The 20033-nt window shown below is 46.1% G+C and overlaps 1 pseudogene; it reads right to left on the bottom strand.

Moving 5' to 3' along the window:
* LOC144125706 (uncharacterized) overlaps positions 1-7067 on the bottom strand; it is a 168180-nt pseudogene extending 161113 nt beyond the window's left edge.
* Positions 7068-20033: the final 12966 nt, after the last annotated feature.

Genomic DNA, 20033 nt, shown 5'->3' with positions numbered 1-20033 from the left:
ATTTAATTGCTGTTGTGCAAAAAGAAAACGTTCCAAACAAGCAGACGTTTACATCATGATGATCATGGATTTTTACGGCCCAAAGGCATGTATGGTCAAAGCGTGCCATGGCAAAAAGGTATTTTTGACTTCCACCAAGCATCGATTTCAAGAATTGAGTTATGCTCTTTTTCCGTTGTTAGTCCGGTAAAGACCGACTTCAACTAGCACAACTTTGCAGTTAAATCTATTGGTTCGTGCCAACGACAAATTACGTCATTGGCGCGGATATTCTTTCCGAAATGTGTGCTTATTAACAACTCACCACTAATACTAAACGGTCCGCCCTTCGTAGCTTGTATACAATCATGAGCATGGAGGTTCAGGCAAGTGAATGCATGAGTGTAGCATGTTCGCGTTGCCGTATTCAGGGCCTTTTAATTTACTCCTACCAGAGTACGGCAGAAAGTGTTTGATTTCAGATATGATCGTTCTTGCCATTACACGTTATTTCAACACTTCAACGAAATTTGCGCAAACGATGTTGGTTTCGCGGGTGCTAGGAAAATATGCGAAATGCTGCAGAAGGCTGAGAATATGTTGCATAAAATCTACTTTTACACAACCCAACTTTATAACTTTTGGTAAGATTTTTTAACCACGCTGAACTAGTGCGGGTAAATTCAATTTCAGTTAGAACGCGGCGGCCAATTTGTTATGGAAACTGATTTCAGTCACATAGAAATCAAATGGTTCTGCTTATATAGGCCCTATTGTACAAAGTCAAAAGCCCCTTAATTTAAATACAATGCCCATTTTGTGTGTGCGATCTGGTCTGTACACATCACGACCCAAGATGCTTACAAGGTGCATGGCGGTTATAACAGACTTATGGCCTGGATATAGCTAGTCGCTATTGTAATATTTTGCCTTTTTCCTCCCTTCGGCTGTGGTCAGAAAATTCGTACCTCAGTAGTACGAGAAAAAAAAAAACGCGAGTGCATATACTTTCTACTTTACGCAGTCAGTGACCAACAGCAAAACTAGAGAATATACCATCAAAGACAGCCTGGACCATCCGTAATAAGTATAAGCACGTTGGCTTCCCATCTAACCTTCCAACTTTCTGTGGTCTTGAAACGCTTTCAAATGGAGCAAAGGACGCACTATTAAACTTTTTGTGGTAGTGTATGGTGTGTATGGTTTGACGACCTGAAGCGACACGATTAAACTTTTTGTGGTAGTGTATGGTGTGTATGGATTGACGACCTGAAGCGACACATTGGCTATAATGGATGCCGTAGTGCGCTGCTCCGGAATAATTCAGACCACCTGGGATTCTTTAACATGCGCTGACATCGCACGGCACATGACTTTGCAGCATTTCATCTTTATCGAAATGCCACAGTGCATTGATCCCGCGACCTTGGGATTATCTGCAGCCGAACGCCAAATCCACTGAGCTGCCACGGCGTATAAAATTTCTGTGTAAACTGTTTCGAAGCCATTACGGCATTACGCCGTGAAAACATCTATTCCTTAGTCTCGACCAACACCGCACAAACATCTGTACAAAATAACTCAATATGTTTTTCTTGTTGCCCGAAAAACGATGGCACATACCCACGGTGGGGGATTGGCCAGTGTGGGTTTGGTGCAGAACTAAACAGGAAGAAACTCATCCAGGTTTATTTAAAGCGGCCCATAAATTTAGTGGAATCTGGGAGAAAAAGAAAATCACTAATTTTGAGAGATCCTGGGAAATGGGAATGAAAATCGAGGAAACAAAGCGGTGTGGGTTGAATAAGTAAATTTAAAAGAAAAAAAATCACAAAGAAAATAATTTTCAGAGCCAAGTAAAGGCTTCGAGAAGAGAACACAAAAATTTCCCGGTTTCAATAATATCCTTGTGTAGAAGCTGGCACACCTGCCTAATGGCATGCACTTTGACGGCTTTGCCGAAGTATAGGAGGACGGGAAGAGTAAAGGGCAGCCCTAATTGAACGAGAAAATTTTGCGAAAACTTAATTCTCTGCTGTGGAAACCGCCGACAGTAGAGCAAGAAAGGATCTATCGTTTCAACGTCTCCGCATGACGCACATAGATTCGACGGTGGGAACCCAGAACGGCACAATTATAGATTAATGCGAAGAATCCTGGAGCGCAACAGCATCATGGAAACCTTAAATTCATTTGATGCGCAAGAACGTATATTCCATTGGAATTTTAAATGTTCGAAATCCGCTGTACCAAGGATGAGCTCATGGCTCAGGTAATGGTGTATTTGCAACGTTCATAAAGGGACGTGGTCAGCAGGGTGTTGAAGGTGGGACTCGGGGTCGCTTCTCGACACAACCTTGGTCAAGATGACGCCCGCTCCGTCCAGGACAGGAGTGCCGCTGAGTGAAGGATTCGTTAGTGGAGGAAGAAGACGGTTTATTTTACATATTTACAAGCTTCTGAGTTCAGAAGTGAGCTGCTTCAACTGCATCTGCAGTCCAGTTTTATACACTGCGTCTTCCCTAGATTCCCCAGGTAGGGGACGCCCTCGCCGTGGTGGGTGTGGGCAAAACTTGCGCTATCACACACAAACAGACACCTCCGCACACATGGACACGCCCCCGGCATAAGTTGAGCCCGAGTGAGAGGGGTGTGCGGTCAGGACCCCGTCAAGCTGGCAGGCGACGTCAGGTGGTCGGCCCGCTGTCCGCCGGTCGGTGAACTTCGAAGAAACCGAGACGCAGCCCCGTCGGGAGATAATCCCCAGTGGTTCTGCCATTAGGCATGGACAGCGAAGCCTGCAGACAAGCCACTGTGGCGATCTGTTCCCACGCTGGTGCTGTGCCCGGGAGGTCAGGAGTAGTCGGGTCGGTGGAGACGTCGGGGAAAATCGGAAGACAGCCCGAACAACTTCGCGGCCCGGGACAGCTACTCCTTAAAGGGATTTTCGCAGAACCCTGCTCTCACTTGTCCCACGCAGCAACGACCGGGCGAGCGCGGTAAATGCATACCGCAGACGCATGGCGAGAGATTCTGTCTTGGTGGCAATCTTGGAGACATGCTGGCGCCAATCCTAATACCACCTGGCGGCCATTCCTAATAACTCCTCCGCGGCCAGGAAAATCTCGTTCGGCCAGTGGTAGCAATCCCTTGCCGATGAGAGATGGGCTGGTCTTGGGAATGTGATGACCGGTTATCTTCTGCGAGCACCAAAACAACCCCCAAACCTCCCACAATGGCAAACAGCGGCCGGTTCGGCCCCAGCAACAAGGCTCCACACGACGCGAAAGGACCCAGTCTGTGCCCCTGATCCACCAGGCTTATCCCAACAGATAAGGTAATAACATAACAAATTCCTGCTCCGAGTGGTGCCGCCATCTAAGTCAACGTATCATGGATATTTGGCCCACAACAAAGTTAGAGCCGTGCATGAAATGGATCGAAGTAAATAACTAAACTTGAAAAAATACTTAGGTCCGCTAGTAACACACACACACACACACACACACACACACACACACACACACACACACACACACACACACACACACACACACACACACACACACACACACACACACACACACACACACACACACACACACACACACACACACACACACACACACACACACACACACACACACACACACACACACACACACACACACACACACACACACACACACACACACACACACACACACACACACACACACACACACACACACACACACACACACACACACACACACACACACACACACACACACACACACACACACACACACACACACACACACACACACACACAAAAGCTGGAGGACCCTTTTCACCTTAAGCACTTCAGAATAGCCTGCTTAAACCAACGGCATTGCCATTCATTTTCCCTTTCTTATACCTCACAGAGAAGTTGTACTCCTGAAGGATGAGGCTCCACCGCAGCAAGCGTCCGTTCTTTTGAGACATCTGCTTCAGCCACGTGAGTGGGCAGTGATCCGTCTCAAAAACGAATTTTGATCCGTATAGGTAGCATGACAGTTTTTGTGCTGCCCAGACTAAGCATGCGCATTCTTTTTCTGAGGCGCTGTAAGCTTGCTCCCTTAGCGTCAGTTTCCGGCTTGCGTACAGGATGGGATGCTCTTCGTTGTATTTTCCGACCTGACTCAATACAACGCCCATCCCCCTATCACTCGCATCGCACTGAACTACAAACTCTTTTGTGTAGTCAGGCGTCCGCAATACGGGCCGTGAAATGAGTACTTTCTTGAGCTCTTGAAAGGCGCTCTCCTTTGGTTCATTCCAAAAAACCCTTTCGGGCTCTCCCTTTCGTAGCGGATCTGTCAATGGACTCGCTCGTTGAGAATAGCGAGAAATGTACCTCTGAGAATACCCAACAAGCCCCAGAAAAGAGCGGATGTCTTTCTTTGTTCGAGGCGTTGGAAAGTCCGCTATGGGCTTAAAATTTTAAGTTCCGAAGTCTGCCTAGTTCCACTACCTACAATGTGTCCCAGGTAGGTCACTTGTGAACAACAAAAGTTACACTTTTCAGACTTCAGTGTCACCCAGCGTCCCGCAACCTTGCCAACACGCTTCTCAGATGCGCGATATGCTCCTCCCAGCTTTTCGAAAAAATGGCTATGTCATCCAAGTAGGGGACTGCCTAGCTCTGCATGTCTTTAAGTACAATATCCATTAATTTGGAGAAACATACGGTGTGTTCTTGAGGCCGAAGCTTAAAACTAGAGGTCTGAATGACCCAATGGGTGAAATGAAGGCGGCATAGCGGCTCGAGGTGTCTGAGAGAGGAACCTGCCAATATCCCCTCACCAGATCTAACGCAGAGATGAACTGTGCCCCACTTACCCGCTCCACTCTCTCTTCAATATTGGGAATCGGATAGAGCTGGTCTCTGGTGATTGCATTGAGTTTTCGATAGTCCACGCATGGACGAGGCTCTTTACCTGGCACTTCGACGAGAATCATAGGGGAAGTGTAATCACTTTCAGTTGGTTCGATTACCCCGATTTCGAGCATTCGCTTAATCTCTGTCTCCAAGATCTGCCGTTGACGTGGTGACACTCGATAAGCTTTTGACCTGATTGGTTCGGAGGAGGCCAGCTAAATCTCGTGAGTGATCAGGTCAGTTTTCCCTGGCCGACTGCTAAACATCGCTTTGAATTCCCCCAAAAGACCCTTAAGTTCATCTACCTGTTCTTCTTTCAGAAGATCAGCACTCGCAGAGCGCTCAAGAATGTCCTGGACGCTGTAATCCGCATCGCGGTCTGTTGCTAACTCAGGTAGATCAACCTGTACTTCCTCGGGTGCGTTTAACATCATATTTACCACCTCCTCCTTGCCTACATAAGGTTTCATCAAATTGCTGTGGTATATGGTAACCTCATTTCTCTTGCCGGGATTTTTTCAGGACGTAGTTTGTTTCTGACAGCCTGTGCTGAACTTCCACCGGACCCTCCCACTGCACTTCTATTTTGTTTTTCCTGAATGGTTGCAAAATCATAACCTTATCGCCCGTCTGAAATGTTCGTTGCCTTGCGTTTCGATCGTAATAGACTTTTGCCCCCCGATGTGCCGCTTTCAAGTTTTCTTCTACTAGGGTACGCGTAGAACTTAGTCGGTCGAGCAATTCTAACACGTAACTCACGACAGTTTGGCTTTCTCCTGTTCCCTCCCAGAATTCTCGCAAAATCCTTAGAGGAGAACGTAGGGCTCTCTCATACACAAGTTCAGCCGGGGTGAATCCGGTCGCTTCATGGGGAACTGTTCTGAGCGCAGCGTTGCCGGCAAACAACTCTCCCAGTCATTTTTCCGTTCATAGCACAACGCGCGCAGAACCCTTTTGAGCACGGAGTGCATTTTCTCGACACTGTTCGACTGGGGATGATATACCGAACTGTGTATTAACTTTATACCGCACCTCTTCAAAAAGGTGGTGGTTAAGGCGCTGGTGAACACGGTTCCCAGATCCGCCTGAATCTCCGCGGGAAAACCGATTCGTGCAAAGGTGCTGAGCAAAGCGTCCACTATCTCTGTAGAGCTTAGTTCTTTGAGGGGGACGGCTTCGGGGAATTTCGTTGCTGGACACAGCATGGTAAGGAGATATTTGTATCCCGATTTAGACTGCGGTAGGGGTCCTACCGTGTCAATCACTAACCACCGAAAAGGCTCTGTGATCAGTGGAACCAATTTCAGGGGAGCCTTCCATTTGTCTCCTGGTTTCCCGACTCGTTGACATGCGTCACACGACTTCACGTACCACTCCACGTCTTTGAAGCACCCTGGCCAGTAGTACTCCATTAAAAGTCGCTCCTTCGTTTTGTTGATCCCCAAGTGTCCCGACCAGCTGTTCCCATGACACAATCTCAGAAGCTCCGCCCGGTATTTTTCCGGAATCACCAGCTGATCAAACGTCTTGCCTTTGCGATCTCTGTAGTGCCTGTACAGCAGTCCGCCTTTTTCGAGTATCGTGATGTTACGCCTCGCTATGCCCTTTTCCGCGGTAGCATGCAGGCGCCTCAAACTAGGGTCATTCTTTTGCTCTGCTTTCAGCATATCCCTGTCTATTTCTAATGGCCGCTCAAAACTACGCGAAGTCGGGGCCAATATTGACGCTCCGACGGGCTCTATTTCCTGCGGTTCGCTTAGCGCCGCAGCTGCGTCGATGTCCCCTGATCTAGCGACAACCTCGACCCCTTGTTCAGCCACTAGGTTTGGCTCCATGATTTCAGGTTCTGCTTCGATTTCCGCTTCTCCCTGTCCCAGGTCCTGTGTTAACTGAGCGGTGAGCTGGCGGGGTTAGAGCGCGTTAGTGCCTGCACTTTTCCTTCTCCAAAGATCTGCCCTTGCTCACGCAACAGCTGGTCAGAACGATTTGAGATCAGATAAGGATATTCCAGCGGAACTGTTTTCGAGACGGCTGCCTCCGTCACCAGTTTTCCAAACGGACCTGAAATTTCAACCCTTGCCATAGGTAAGCAAACACTGTGCTCCTCCAACACCTGTATAATCCACGTTACTCCTCCCGTGAAATCCTCAGACGTAACATAGGATGGGTGCACTACATCCATCATAGCCGCACTGTCCCTGAGCACCTTACAAGGCATGCCATTTACCTCTAACTCATGAAGGTAGGGGCGAAGCAGTTCTAGGTTTTCATCACTACCGTTTACACACGAGAACACCAATCGCTGGTTTCTACATCTTGCAGCGATGTGCCCTGTTTCTTGGCAGTTATAACACCGCAACGGTTGCCTTGCCTCGAACTCCTTTTTCCTCGCCTTTTCTACCCCTTTGTCCTTCGTTTGACTGCCGCTCTTCTCTGGAGCCTTTTCGGTGACTTTTTTTGTGTTGCACTCTGCCCCACGTTTCCTTTTAGAGCCGGCCGTCTAGAAGAAAAATACTTTCTTGAGGTAGTTCCTCTTTTTGACTGGCCTTCCTCCGCAGTCGCCTTTCTCCGTGTCGAGAATTCGTCTGCGAGTTGAGCTGGTCACTCTACTGTCTCTACCTTTTCTCTGTCCTGCACCCATAGTTTTATGGACGGTGGAATGCTGTGGAAAAACTGCTCCAGGCAGACGCACTCAACTACCTTGTTCCTGCTTTCGTACACGCCTGCCCCCTTAAGCCACTCTACAAGGTTGCTTTTCAATGTGTACGCAAACTCCGCATAATCCTCATTGCTTTTTTTTTTGCTGCCTCCCTAAAACGCTGCCGAAATGCCTCATCTGAAAGGCGGTATTTCTTCATTAGAGCATATTTTACCTTTTCAAAATTTTCCGCATCCTGTTCGCTTAGCCTGGCGATCAAATTAGCCGCCTCGCACGGTAAAAGACCTAGCAGGCGTTGTGACCACCAATTTTCTGCGATTTTGCTTTTTTGACACGCCCTTTCATAGTTGATTAGATACAGACCGATGTCTTCGCCCATCTTGTAGGGATACATCCAATTGTCTGTACGGTGAGACTCTACCCTGTTTAATCTGTCACTAATGCTTGCTCACCCGTTTCGGGCTGCCAGACGCTGGATTTCGAGTTGGAGCTGCATCATTTTCAGTTGTTTCTGAGCTGCCGCTTGCTTTTCTTTTCTTTCATCCTCTGCTTTCTTTTTTTCATCCTCTGCTTTCTTTCTTCGCCGTTCTAGCTCTTTCTTTGCCATTTCCCACGCAATTTGCATCGCTTCTTCGTCCGCATCGCTATTATTGATTGCTTTCATGATTGCCCCTTTCCTCATTCCTTCCTCCACTTCCACATGGAACTCATCACACAACAGCAACAACTCTTCCCTATCAACCTTCTTGATGTCCATGATCGTTGCCGCAAATGGTGGCTTTGCCCACTCGCTAATGTTCTATGGTTCTGTGCAAACTACACTGTGCTACAGACCCTCGATTACCAGCAGTTCAAACTTTTTACCCAGAGTTTAAAGCCTGGTGAATCACAGAACAAAGACAAAGCGCTCACCCGTATATGCAGAACGATCTCACCTGGTCCATCCCAAGCGCTGCCAACCAGTTGTTGAAGGTGGGGATCGGGGTCGCTTCTCGACACAACCTTGGTCAAGATGACGCCCGCTCCGTCCAGGACAGGAGTGCCGCTGAGTGAAGGATTCGTTAGTGGAGGAAGAAGACTTGGTTAATTTTACATATTTACAAGCTTTTGATTTCAGAAGTGAGCTGCTTCAACTGCATCTGCAGTCTAGTTTTACACACTGCGTCTTCCCTAGATTCCCCAGGTAGGGGACGCCCTCGCCGTGGTGGGTGTGGACAAAACTTGCGCTATCACACACAGACACCTCCGCACACATGGACACGCCCCTGGCATAAGTTGAGCCCGAGGGAGAGGGGTGTGCGGCCAGGACCCCGTCAGGCTGGCAGACGAAGTCAGGTGGTCGGCCCGCTCTCCGCCGGTCGGTGAACTTCGAAGAAACCGAGGCGCAGCCCCGTCGGGAGATAATCCCCAGTGGTTCTGCCATTAGGCATGGCCGGCGAAGCCTGCAGACAAGACACTGTGGCGATCTGTTCCCACGCTGGTGCTGTGCCCGGGAGGTCAGGAGTAGTCGGGTCGGTGGAGACGTCGGAGAAAATCGGAAGACAGCCCGAACAACTTCGCTGCCCGGGACAGCTACTCCTTAAAGGGATTTTCGCAGAACCCTGCTCCCGCTTGTCCCACGCAGCAACGACCGGGCGAGCGCGGTAAATGCATACCGCAGACACATGGCGAGAGATTCTGTCTTGGTGGCAATCTTCGAGACATGCTGGCGCCAATCTTAATACCAGCTGGCGGACATTCCTAATAAGGGTGAAGTTCGGAACGACATAGGAAACAGGCCCATTGACGGTTAATTTCGCTAAGAAATCGGTCATCGAATTTGAAGTAATGCCTGCAAGGCCTGTGATCCACTGAAAACGCACCTCTTGGACATCACGTGGTACAAAGTATATTTAGGATCGGTACAAGAGACTAACTGCCGAACTTTCAAGCGCTGCCAAGACTGAGAGACAGTCCTAGACAATGATAACTTGAGAAATATTGCGGGGAACTTCTTGAAGGACCAAACCAAAAGCGATAAATTCAGCAGCGAAAATTGGTGTATAATAAGGGACTCAGATAGAATAACTACAATCTAGTGTGTGGCAATAAACACATACGGCTACTTTTTCGCCTTGCAGAGAGGCATCTGTGAAAATTGAAGCATTGCTCGAATACTGGAACAGATATTCCTCCAGGAGACAACTTAGCACATTGGAATATAAGTACTTTGCTTATAGCGGCAACGACGCATTTACGCATACTTTTTTTCCTCACGCTATCTGAGAAGGAACTTACCTAGACGTCTCAATGCTGTTAGTCATGCACAATGATGTCCTTATCTTTCGCAATGAATAGATGGCTTTTAATTATAACTTGCTTTATCATTCTTTCTTTTTTGTGGGCGGGGGGCGGGAGGCGGGAGACAAAGAGTACTTGTGCGTCCGCTTCGTTTATTTCTTGCCTCTTTATCCTTGTTATGCTTTATGCATTTGATTATCTAAGTCAGCATGCAATTTTGTATTTCGTTTGCATCGTTAGTAACGATGCACTCCCAACTTGCGTTGCGTAAATTACCACATTAACGTCAACTACTTGTTTTCTACATTTTCCAGTGTTTGTTTCTTTTTTAGTTATTCAAAAGGCATTTATAATTTTTATGGAATAGAGACATTTTTACTTTTTATGCGACCAGTTATGTATGTCAACTCCACTACCGTGTATTTCTTTAATCAGGCACTTGTATTTGTCCCCATGTACCTTTCCTTGGGCTTGCTCGCATGACGAAGCTTCCAATGTGCAAAGTGCGCACGTCCATCTGCTAGTGTGTCTTAAAGAGATCTACAGTATCCAAAATAAATAAATAAAATAAATAGTGCCGCAGGCGTATGTGGGAAGGAAATTTTGGGGCCATATTTATGAAAGACATAATGCTGTGCTAGCCAAAGAGGTTTCATTTGAAGCGTCGTCTCCAGCCATAGAAGTTGCAAGATTTAACCATTTGCAGCGTCATCTACTTCGCATGCTTTCATGTGCACGAATTTTTTTTTAACGCAAATTTGTTGCGTCTTTTTGGAAATGAAGATGTTTGGGAGCAAAGCTAAGGAGATTTGCCGTCATTAAAAGCCAAGGCGCTACAGCAGATAAAAGTGGACAGAAGATGAGAAAAACTTCGACACTGAACGCTTTCTTAATATGTCTGACGGCCACCCGTCTTGTATATTCCGGTCTAGGGCTCAAAAACAAACAAAATGCTGATCAAAAAAAGCACTCAGACAAGACGGAATAAAGAGAGGCGTGGAAAGCTCATGACCAAGGAAGTTACCAAGAAATATGACCTCAAACTGAACCGACACAAAACAAATTGCGAGACAGCCTGATCGTCGTATTGAATTCGCGACAATCAGCAAAAAATCAACACTGTACGGCAGAAAAATTACATATAATAGCTATAATCAGCACAGGAAGCTGTGAAAAACACATGCCATCTACAGAAGTGTGCTGCGAATGTCAGGGATAATAAATGACAGTTCAACCTGACATGAACTAGAACACCGGACCGAAGCAAAGTCAGAAAGCCAACGGTAAGACGCCGGTTGGAACCTAATGCAGCCAAAAACTTAAATAATTCAAAAAGTTACACAGATGCAAACGGCCAACAATAACACGGTTGAATGAAGGCAAAATAACCAAAACATGAAAATTAGAAGACATAACCTTCACATGGAAAGGCAATAATAATTAGCAATCATAAGAATCAACAATAAATCAACAATGACTACCATGTGGACGACAAGAAACCAGTCCTGCATTTTTAACTGTTCTGTACGCATAAAAGGCTCCCAAATAAACACGCAGATATGAACAAGCTTAAAGCTCTTTTGTAATTTATCCGGTGCATATATGTTGAGGTTCGCGGCTTTGCTCCTTCGCATGTTTTGACACAACGGTCGCTGCAGCTTTCACAGCCTGCATATCTAAGTACACGCCTCTATACCTGCGCCATTCGTGTTCGTGTTAAGTGTGATAATGGATGCGCAGCATGGTCTCGCTCTGACTGATTGCGTGTGTACCACTACGTTTGCAGGGCTGTTGCTCGCGGCTTTCAGTAGCATACGTTGCCTTTTCACGCCGTCTGCTGTGCTAGCATACCCAGAGGGAGGAGAGTCCGGGCTCTATACAATGCTACGTGTAATCTGTGACGACGGGCTCTACAAGGAGAGGAATCAAGCGTCCCACCGGTTCAAGTGCTGATTCCTCCTTTATGTCACGACTCTAGCAGTCATCTCCAGCAGTTTTTTGCGGCGCATTCGAACAGCCTCAACGCGATTTGTGAAGCGCACCTCCCTGACAGCATGTAAAATTGATTTATTCGTAAAGCCGTTCTTAAAAACGTCTCGTGGAAGTGTCCTTCTGCCGTTGAGTCAGTGTGTACTTGCATCTTCCACAACCGTCAGGTGGATCTGATTTCAAGTTCTAATTGACAGTACGCCTTTCCCTAGTAGTGCGTGTACTTCTGGCTTCAAGCATCGCCTCTGGTTAACGTTAAACCGTATTAAGAAGAAAGGACAGTACTAAGTGGCAAAAAAAGTACCCTTTGATGCTGCGCTAAAGCGCAAAATCAATTCACTGAAACACACCTCTGTTGCTGCATGAACAGAAAAGCTGTGGAGAATTGATGATCCAGCCTTTGTAATCCTAAAGCATAATAAAACAAACAGCGATTACTGACCGAAACTAACGCGTGCTTTTTATCCCTAATATAAATGGTCTAGACATTTCTGATAGAGCAATTTGACTCATTCGCCAGTCCGTGGCGGCTTACGGGTGAGCGCTTACAAAGCAACGCCGAATAAAGCGTGTGAAAATTAGAGGTCTGAAGGTAGAATAAAGACCACGGCTATCGAGAGTAAAGACCACGGCTATTAGCTCTCGAAAAAAGGCAAGAAAGGGATGTTATCGCCATATCCTGCTCCGAGATATGCCGTGACATGCTTTCTTTTCGACTACTTACGGAGACGTTATACTGCTTAGTAAATCCTAAGAAAGTTTTTTCTGCACTCCACAACCACCCCCTTTCCGTGCATGCGTAATCTGGAGTGTTATTATTGCAGTACAAGGGCTGCCGCGCTCCTTCAGTTCAAGCTGGCTTAACTACTGCAGCACTGTTTTCATTTCTGGCCTGACTTTAGTGCTTTCGATCAGGTAAAAAGCTTCTATCGTTCTTGCACATACCATAATCGCCTTTATTCCCAACCAAATTACATGCTTCTGCTGGAATTAAAATTTCAGAGCTGAAGCTCTCATGACCACGGTAATCTGTCCCTGTGGCCAGTCTAGTTCTAGACTTTCCGGTGAAGCTGGAGCCGGCTCTAAGCAGTGGTTTTGGTCCTCCACCCTTGGTCCGTTCACGTCAGGAGGGGTTTTGTTTCTGGTCGGGGTCTGGTCACCCCGCGCCGGCAGCACACGTTTCGTGGCGCACTAAGAGATGCCGCCGAGGCTTCTGCAGTGGGTGATAAAGACCAATGCTGTTTTTAACAAGACATTTATGCTGCCCGCCAGAAAATGACGTAGTTTTTCTGCGTGAAGCACGCACGCAATGTGGGAACAAAGTGATGTTGAGAAGCGGGCGTTAAAATCTAAATAAAGAAAGGGATTGGTTGGTTTGGATAATAGGATTTGACGACCCAATGCGACTTACACTATGATGGATGCCGTAGTGGAGGGATCCGAATAATGTCGACCAGATCCGATTCTTTAACGTACCCTGATATCCTACTGCACATGGACTCTCAAACAACTCGCATACATCTAAATGCGACTGCCGTGGCCGCGATCGAACCCATGCGTTTCGGGTCAGAAGCTTACCACCTCAATTATTCAGCCACCTCAGCTGCTTTAAATAAAACGAGCAGTTCTTGCAACCGTTGTGTTGTATGGCCAGCCGCCTCCGCGCTGCAATCACGCACCCCTCCGTCTCGAGAGAAGCCCGCCCTCTCTGTGTCCAGTTAGCGAAGAGCTCTCACTCTAAAAAAAGTGTTTGCAGTGACTAAAGGCGTCTGTCCGTTAATTGCGTGCAAAGCAGAGAAATTCATATAAAACACGCTTAAGCGTAACGATGCCGTTATATGGTGGGACATAATCCGCAACGTTTTGCGAAACGCTGCGCTTTGCGTGAATATTCCCTGAAACTGCGCTACTTTCGATACCCGCGCCCAACGTTTTACAACGTTCTACATGGTGAAGGGGACGTTTTGGACAGACGCGCACTGCGCAGGGCAATCAATGTAATAGGCCAACATGCAATAACTTTGTTGGGAATAACTTCTTTCTTCACTCTTTTCGGCAGTTTTTCTTCCTCTTTATAGGCAATCTTACTTCCAGCTTGCCAAGGTGAAGCAAGTGGTAGCTGAAGCGAGAAACCTAGATGACGTGGTCTATACCTGTTCCCTATCTCACAAATCTTTATTTCTTGTGGGTACGTTAGTGACACGGCGCTTCAGAGATGCTAATAACATTAGTTGGTTGATCGTCGTAAGGGAGGAAATGTAAATTGTTTCAATCGTCGAAATTCATAAATATTCTCAATACGAAGTAATTCAAATAATCTAAGGTACTTTCTGTAGTGGCCCTTGGTTCCATATTCGCAATATGACGAAATATGCGCTTCTGTATTGTTAGAAGCCTGTTTAAATTTCTCTTAGTTGTCGTGCCCCATACTAAAGTACAATAATTGAGATGAGAATGAAGTGTGCTACAGCTCCTGTAACTGAAGACTGTTTTCTGCACAGATAATTGATATGAGTATCCCAACCTAAGCTAGAAGAGAAGTATACGCCAAAAATTTTCTGGTCGTCAACAACTTCTATTTCTAGAGTTTCGAACTTAATTGTAAGGTTCGTTTTAACTTCTTTATTCCTGGCGCGAAAAATTTTTGCTTTTGTTTTGACAGCATTTATCTACAGTAGGTGGTTTGCTTTGGACTAAACAGACAGTTTTTCAAGTACTCCGTTACATTTCAGTATTAAATTATCTATGTTTGCTCCAGATATAAGTAGAGGGCTGTCGTCAGCATAGATGATAAAAATCTGTTGAATTATCAATGTCTACAATGCCATTTATATAGGCGTTGAATAATAACGGACCAAATACGCTGCCTTGCGGAACTCCATGTCTAATAGGTAGAATCACTGAATTGTGGTTGTTTAAGTTGCACAAACTGGAGCTCTGTTTTCAAGGTATGTTTTCAGTAAATCTAGGCACTTTCCCCGGATTGCATAAGATTGGAGTGTGCTGATTAAAATGTGGTCGTTCAGGCAGTCAAATGCTTTGCTAAAATCAACAAAAAGTGCAGGTGTGAACATGTTGTTTTCTATGTTTTGCAAAACACGTTCTTTTATTGTTAATAGGGCCATTTTTGTCGACCTGTTTTTTTCTAAAGCCAAATTGCGCGTCAATCATAACGTTATGTCTATCAAAGAACCCAGTTATTCTAACAGAGATTATTTTTTCCAGTGCTTTGGAGAAGACTGAGGTAATAGATATTGGTCGATAATTTGTTGGCAAGTTGCGATCTCTGCCTTTAAACACAACTTACATTCTAGCTATTTTCATTGCATCTGGAAATTTTCCGGACTCTATTACTAAGTTAAATATATGTACAAGTACAGGCGTTATTACGCTCAAAACGCATTTGACGGGTTTATCTGAAGATTTTCGGTGTCCATCGCCTTGCTGTTTGGTAAAGCCATAACTGTACTGTAGACTTCAGACTCATCGGTTGGTTGTAAAAATATGCTGTCAATGATGGTGTCTCGGTGATTTCTGTTTTCGGCGGGCTCAATTTTCTTTTGAATTGATACAGCGATATTAACGAAGAAATAATTTAAGTAGTCAGGTACTTCCTTGCCGCCAAGTTCTCGGCCATTTATTATTTAAGTGTCTGGAGGTGAATTTTTGCTTCCACGGCCTAGAACACTATTCATTACTTTCCAGGCAGCGTTGGTGCGCTGTTCTGTGATGTTATCAAAGATTTGTTCGTAATATGTAAACATTGCGCGCCGAAACTCCGCATTGAGTTTATTCCGAAGGGCTTTAAACTCTTTCAAAGTCGCGTCCAATCGTGTACGTAAAAAGGATTGATAAAGGCGGTTTTTACTTTTTATCTTTTTTAGACGCTCTTTTGTCACCCATGTTCTCCTCGATTTTTAGTGCGTTTAAGGGTTTTAATGGAAAATATTTTTCATACACAAGCAGAAAAGCTTAATAAATTCATTGTAACCTTCATCCGCGTTACCTTTTATTTTTACTATTGGTCAGTCTTGGCATAATGTTTCTTGTTTGAACAGCTCTAAACTGTTTTCAGCGACGCAGTGAGTAGTGAAACATTTCATTTGCCTTTTTTGGTATTGTCTCTACGCAGTGCGCAAAGAAAATTGGGCAAAGGTCACTGATGTCGGATGAAATTGTGTCTGCACTGTGTTGTTGTATCAATGTTCGTAATCAAAAGATCAAGTACTGAAGATGTGGAACACGTAATGCGTGTTGGTGTTACAATTACATTTGCGAAACCAAACGGAAGCAATAGCATATTAAATTCACGTGCAGGATGGCTATCTTCTAAAACGTTGATGTTTAATTCCGCCCCACCAATTAATGCCAGGTTATTTTTTGAGACGAAGTTTAAAAACGGTTCATATAAATCAAGAAAGCGCATAACGTTACCGTTTGGTGGGCGGTAAACAACAGAAATTACTTGGCTTTTATTTTGAATTGTCAGCATTTCAAAGTCGTCAGTCACCATACTGAAATCTCAGAATTTCACTTTTCAATTGAGCCGCAACAAGTATCGCCACACCGCCACACCGCGATTAAGAAAAAAGGTCTCGTACCCATCAATTTCCAACATAGGGCAATCGTTTGAATACCAAGTATCTGACATTATTATCATATGAAACTTAAAAGAAAATTGCTGCAAAAGAAGGATGATATCATCCTCTTTATGTTTAGCCGAGAGTGCGTTAATATGCAAGACCGATTCACATAAGGGGGGCCGGCAGCGGCGCCTGGAGGACGGCGAAGGACCGAAGATGATCAGCAGTTACAAGGACGCCGCGGTTATGTGCATGTACGCGCGGGCGATCCGGCGCGCCCAAGAAACGGCCGCGTGAACTGGCCGAGGAGGCGGCACTGTTGGCGCCGGGCACACGGCTGACGGCCGGGGCGAGATGCTGGCCCCTGCGAAATACTCCGGAGAAGGGCGTCGCCCGATAAGACCAAGGTCTGCGCCTGGGAGAGGCGGCGCTACCGTAATGGCCGTCGAATTCCGAGAACCAGTGAAGATGCCTTCACAAGGAGCCGACCGAAGGGAACGTCGGGGGAGCAAGGACGAGAGAGGGCAAGCTGGAAAGGAGGACCGGAAAGAGAGGAACGAGACGAACGGGACAGACGGGTGGTGGATGCCGAGACGAGAGGCCGCATCCCGACGGCAGAGTGGTGTCACCGCAATTGTGAATAGATGTGAATAAATTAGCCACTGTGTAATCGGAATGTTTGGTGTGGTCTGGCTGAATCGGGAGGAGAGAAAAATAAAATAGAGGAGGGAGGAAGGAACCTGCATTACTCAAGTGCTTGCCAGCGATCGCTTAAGCATGACAGTCGCGCGCTCATCTCAATGCCTGCTGTCGCTTGGGAGTGTCGGCGCTTGTCGAAAGTGCTTCTAGGAAGCCAGAACCGACGGTTGTGAGGAAATGCTGGCTAGAGTCGTTAGCATTACCGGCAACTACTCACGCGCTCCGTTCAAAAGTACAGAGTTTGGCGCCCTCCGACAAGCGAAGCGGAAATGTGTCGCGCGCTGCAATCCACATTTTTCGCCAGAATGCAAAGCGCTGGCTGGCATTTCCCCTGGGGTCTGGGGAGGTGTCGGTAAGCGCACATTCGTGAAAGCAGGAAAAACAGCAAAACGAAGCAGCGCGAGAATGCCGAGAGGAAGAAAAAACAAGCAAACAAGCAAACACAGCGCCTACGCCTAAAAAGTTGTTATGGTTCCGAACATTTTTCTTTCCCTATATTCAAGAGCGTTAGAAGTGTGACGGGGTTCCCAAAAGGCCCTTCTTAGAACCCACCTTCTTTCGGCGTGACGATCGTCTCCCACCTCAAACTCTCTGTGAGGGAGTGGAAAGTGGACGGGTGTCCCCAGTGCATCAACACTTGCCATCGATGGCGGCGAAAGGGGCAGATGTCGTGAGCGCGGGCTGCAGGTTACCGAAACATTCTTTACCGTTCATGCCCAGCGAAGCCGGTGGTGGAACGATGAAGCGCAGACGTATATTACACACACCTCCCCCCCCCTCCCCCCAAATGGCACCTGGCATCCGACACCAATAGCCCCTGCCGTTACTACGACAATGGGACGTCGCTCGGTTAAGTAGGCAACAAGCAACCGTCAATGGTAAGCAAAACATACGCGGCCCGGAAGTGATATTCTCACTATCGCGACGGTTAATGAAGGCACGGAGGCGGCACCATTAGTGATAACAAACGACGGTGCTTCGAAATCTTTTTGCGGGTCACAACTGACTTCTGTGGCTGCCTCGCAGTGTAACCAAGTTAGTTAAGCTCAGGAGAGTGAAAGCACTAGAAGAACCGGTATAATATCAATCGATTAATCAGTCACATTTAATAAACATGCATGCAGTAAATAATAAGTAAAGGAATTTAGTAATATAAGGTACCAAATCAGATTTTATTTTCATTTCTCCAATTAATGTACAAGGATAGAGCAGAAGAAAAAAGCAACTGTTACCAGAAGATTGACCAGGTGACTGCCCCAACTCTTAATGACAGCAAAAGCAAAATTTGAAAGGACTCATTCACAAACAAATAAAACAATAGCATGAATGACACGGTCGAAAATTGTCGAGCAGACCGCTTAAAGGAAGTCATAAAGCTTAATATTATATCAGCGGTTATCAGATGATGCTAGATATATAAAGAAGTCTGAAATGAAAATAAGGACGCCGAAAATAAGCCTCAAATAGCAACATTGCATAAAGTATAACAAAGGGTGACATCGACAAAACACAAAAGAAAAGAAAAATAATTTTTCAGTGGACTTTTAAAAAGAATAAGAACAAGGTTCGCTAAAGTTAACCAATGAATTTCAAGATTAAACTGCTTTAACAAGCCAACAAAATCACAATGTGTTGTTCAATGATATAACTCATTTTGGCATCAAATTGCAAAATGATACCCCACTGAAAAATACGAACATTCCGTCATTAGTTCCTGCCTATTCAAGAAGACATTGAGGAAAACAAGTTATTTCAGCGTTGTTGAAAGAATGGGAGGCATAACTTTAGGTGTGCGTTAGAGAAAATAATTTGAATAATATAAAATGTTACTTTGAAATTAAAGATTTGGCGCATTCGGAGAGTAAAATTGTATGCAATGGCAACAACACGGTCTAAATATCATGAGTGTAAGGAATTCTTTTTAAAAGTCACACACGATACTGCTTAAGGAAATCTGGACTGCCCCAGAAATGAACACATTAGGAATTATATCATAGCTTAGAATATTTGCATGGTAGAGTTAGCAAGGAATGCGGGGCGGAAATTATGACCGAGTTTGGTTATAAATCAATACCAAATGAGACTCTTAGGAGAATAAACTTCACTTAAAGGTTAAATTAACGATTCTTATCTGCATGTATACGCGGCAAGTTAACACTTTCTAAAACAGCTATTAAAAGATTGTGTACTTTTATTCTTAAAGATGTAGGCATAATCCCCCTCTCCGGCACTCACCTTCTCCAAGTCGCCACTGCCTTTCTCCCATGCGTCGGCGTCCGAATCTTTCCTAAGAGGAAATCTAGACGCCGCAGTTCCTGAGGCAAGAACTGCGCCATTAGCGAAATGTCCAAGGCCTCAATTATCTCCCGCAAATCTGTTCGCCGTTTCTGTAGAGGGTGTTTCTGTTCTGGCGCTTATCGACACTGGTGCTGCTGTTTCTGCCATGGCCGCCACCTTTTTCCGCTCCTTGCGAAAAGTGACGACCCCGCATTCTGGATTCTCGCTGCGCACAGCAAGCGCGCCGTCTGTTGCGCCGTTAGCTACGTGCACGGCTCGCGTCGTTACTCGGGAGATCCTCTACGTCATTGAATTCATCTTTTTGCCAGGGGCCGCTGCGGTGGCTCAGTGGTTACGGCACTCGGTTGCTGACGCAAAAGACGCGGGTTCGATCCCGGCCGCTGCGGTCGAATTTCGACGGAGGCGAAATTCTAGAGGCCCCTGTACTGTGCGATGTCAGTGCACGTTAAAGAACCCCAGGTGGTCGAAATTTCCGGAGCCCTTCACTACGGCGTCCCTCATAGCCTGAGTCGCTTTGGGACGTTAAACCCCCCAAACCCACGCATCTTTTTGCCAACCTGTTCTCATGAAATTATCGTGGGTTGGGGCTTCCCGTCGCGCCATAGCGCAGTCATCGATTGTGCTCGTGCTGAACACGAGT

The sequence above is a fragment of the Amblyomma americanum genome, chromosome 1 (assembly GCF_052857255.1).
Source record: "Amblyomma americanum isolate KBUSLIRL-KWMA chromosome 1, ASM5285725v1, whole genome shotgun sequence".
NCBI lineage: Eukaryota > Metazoa > Arthropoda > Arachnida > Ixodida > Ixodidae > Amblyomma > Amblyomma americanum.
This window is presented reverse-complemented; position numbering and strand designations above follow the sequence as displayed.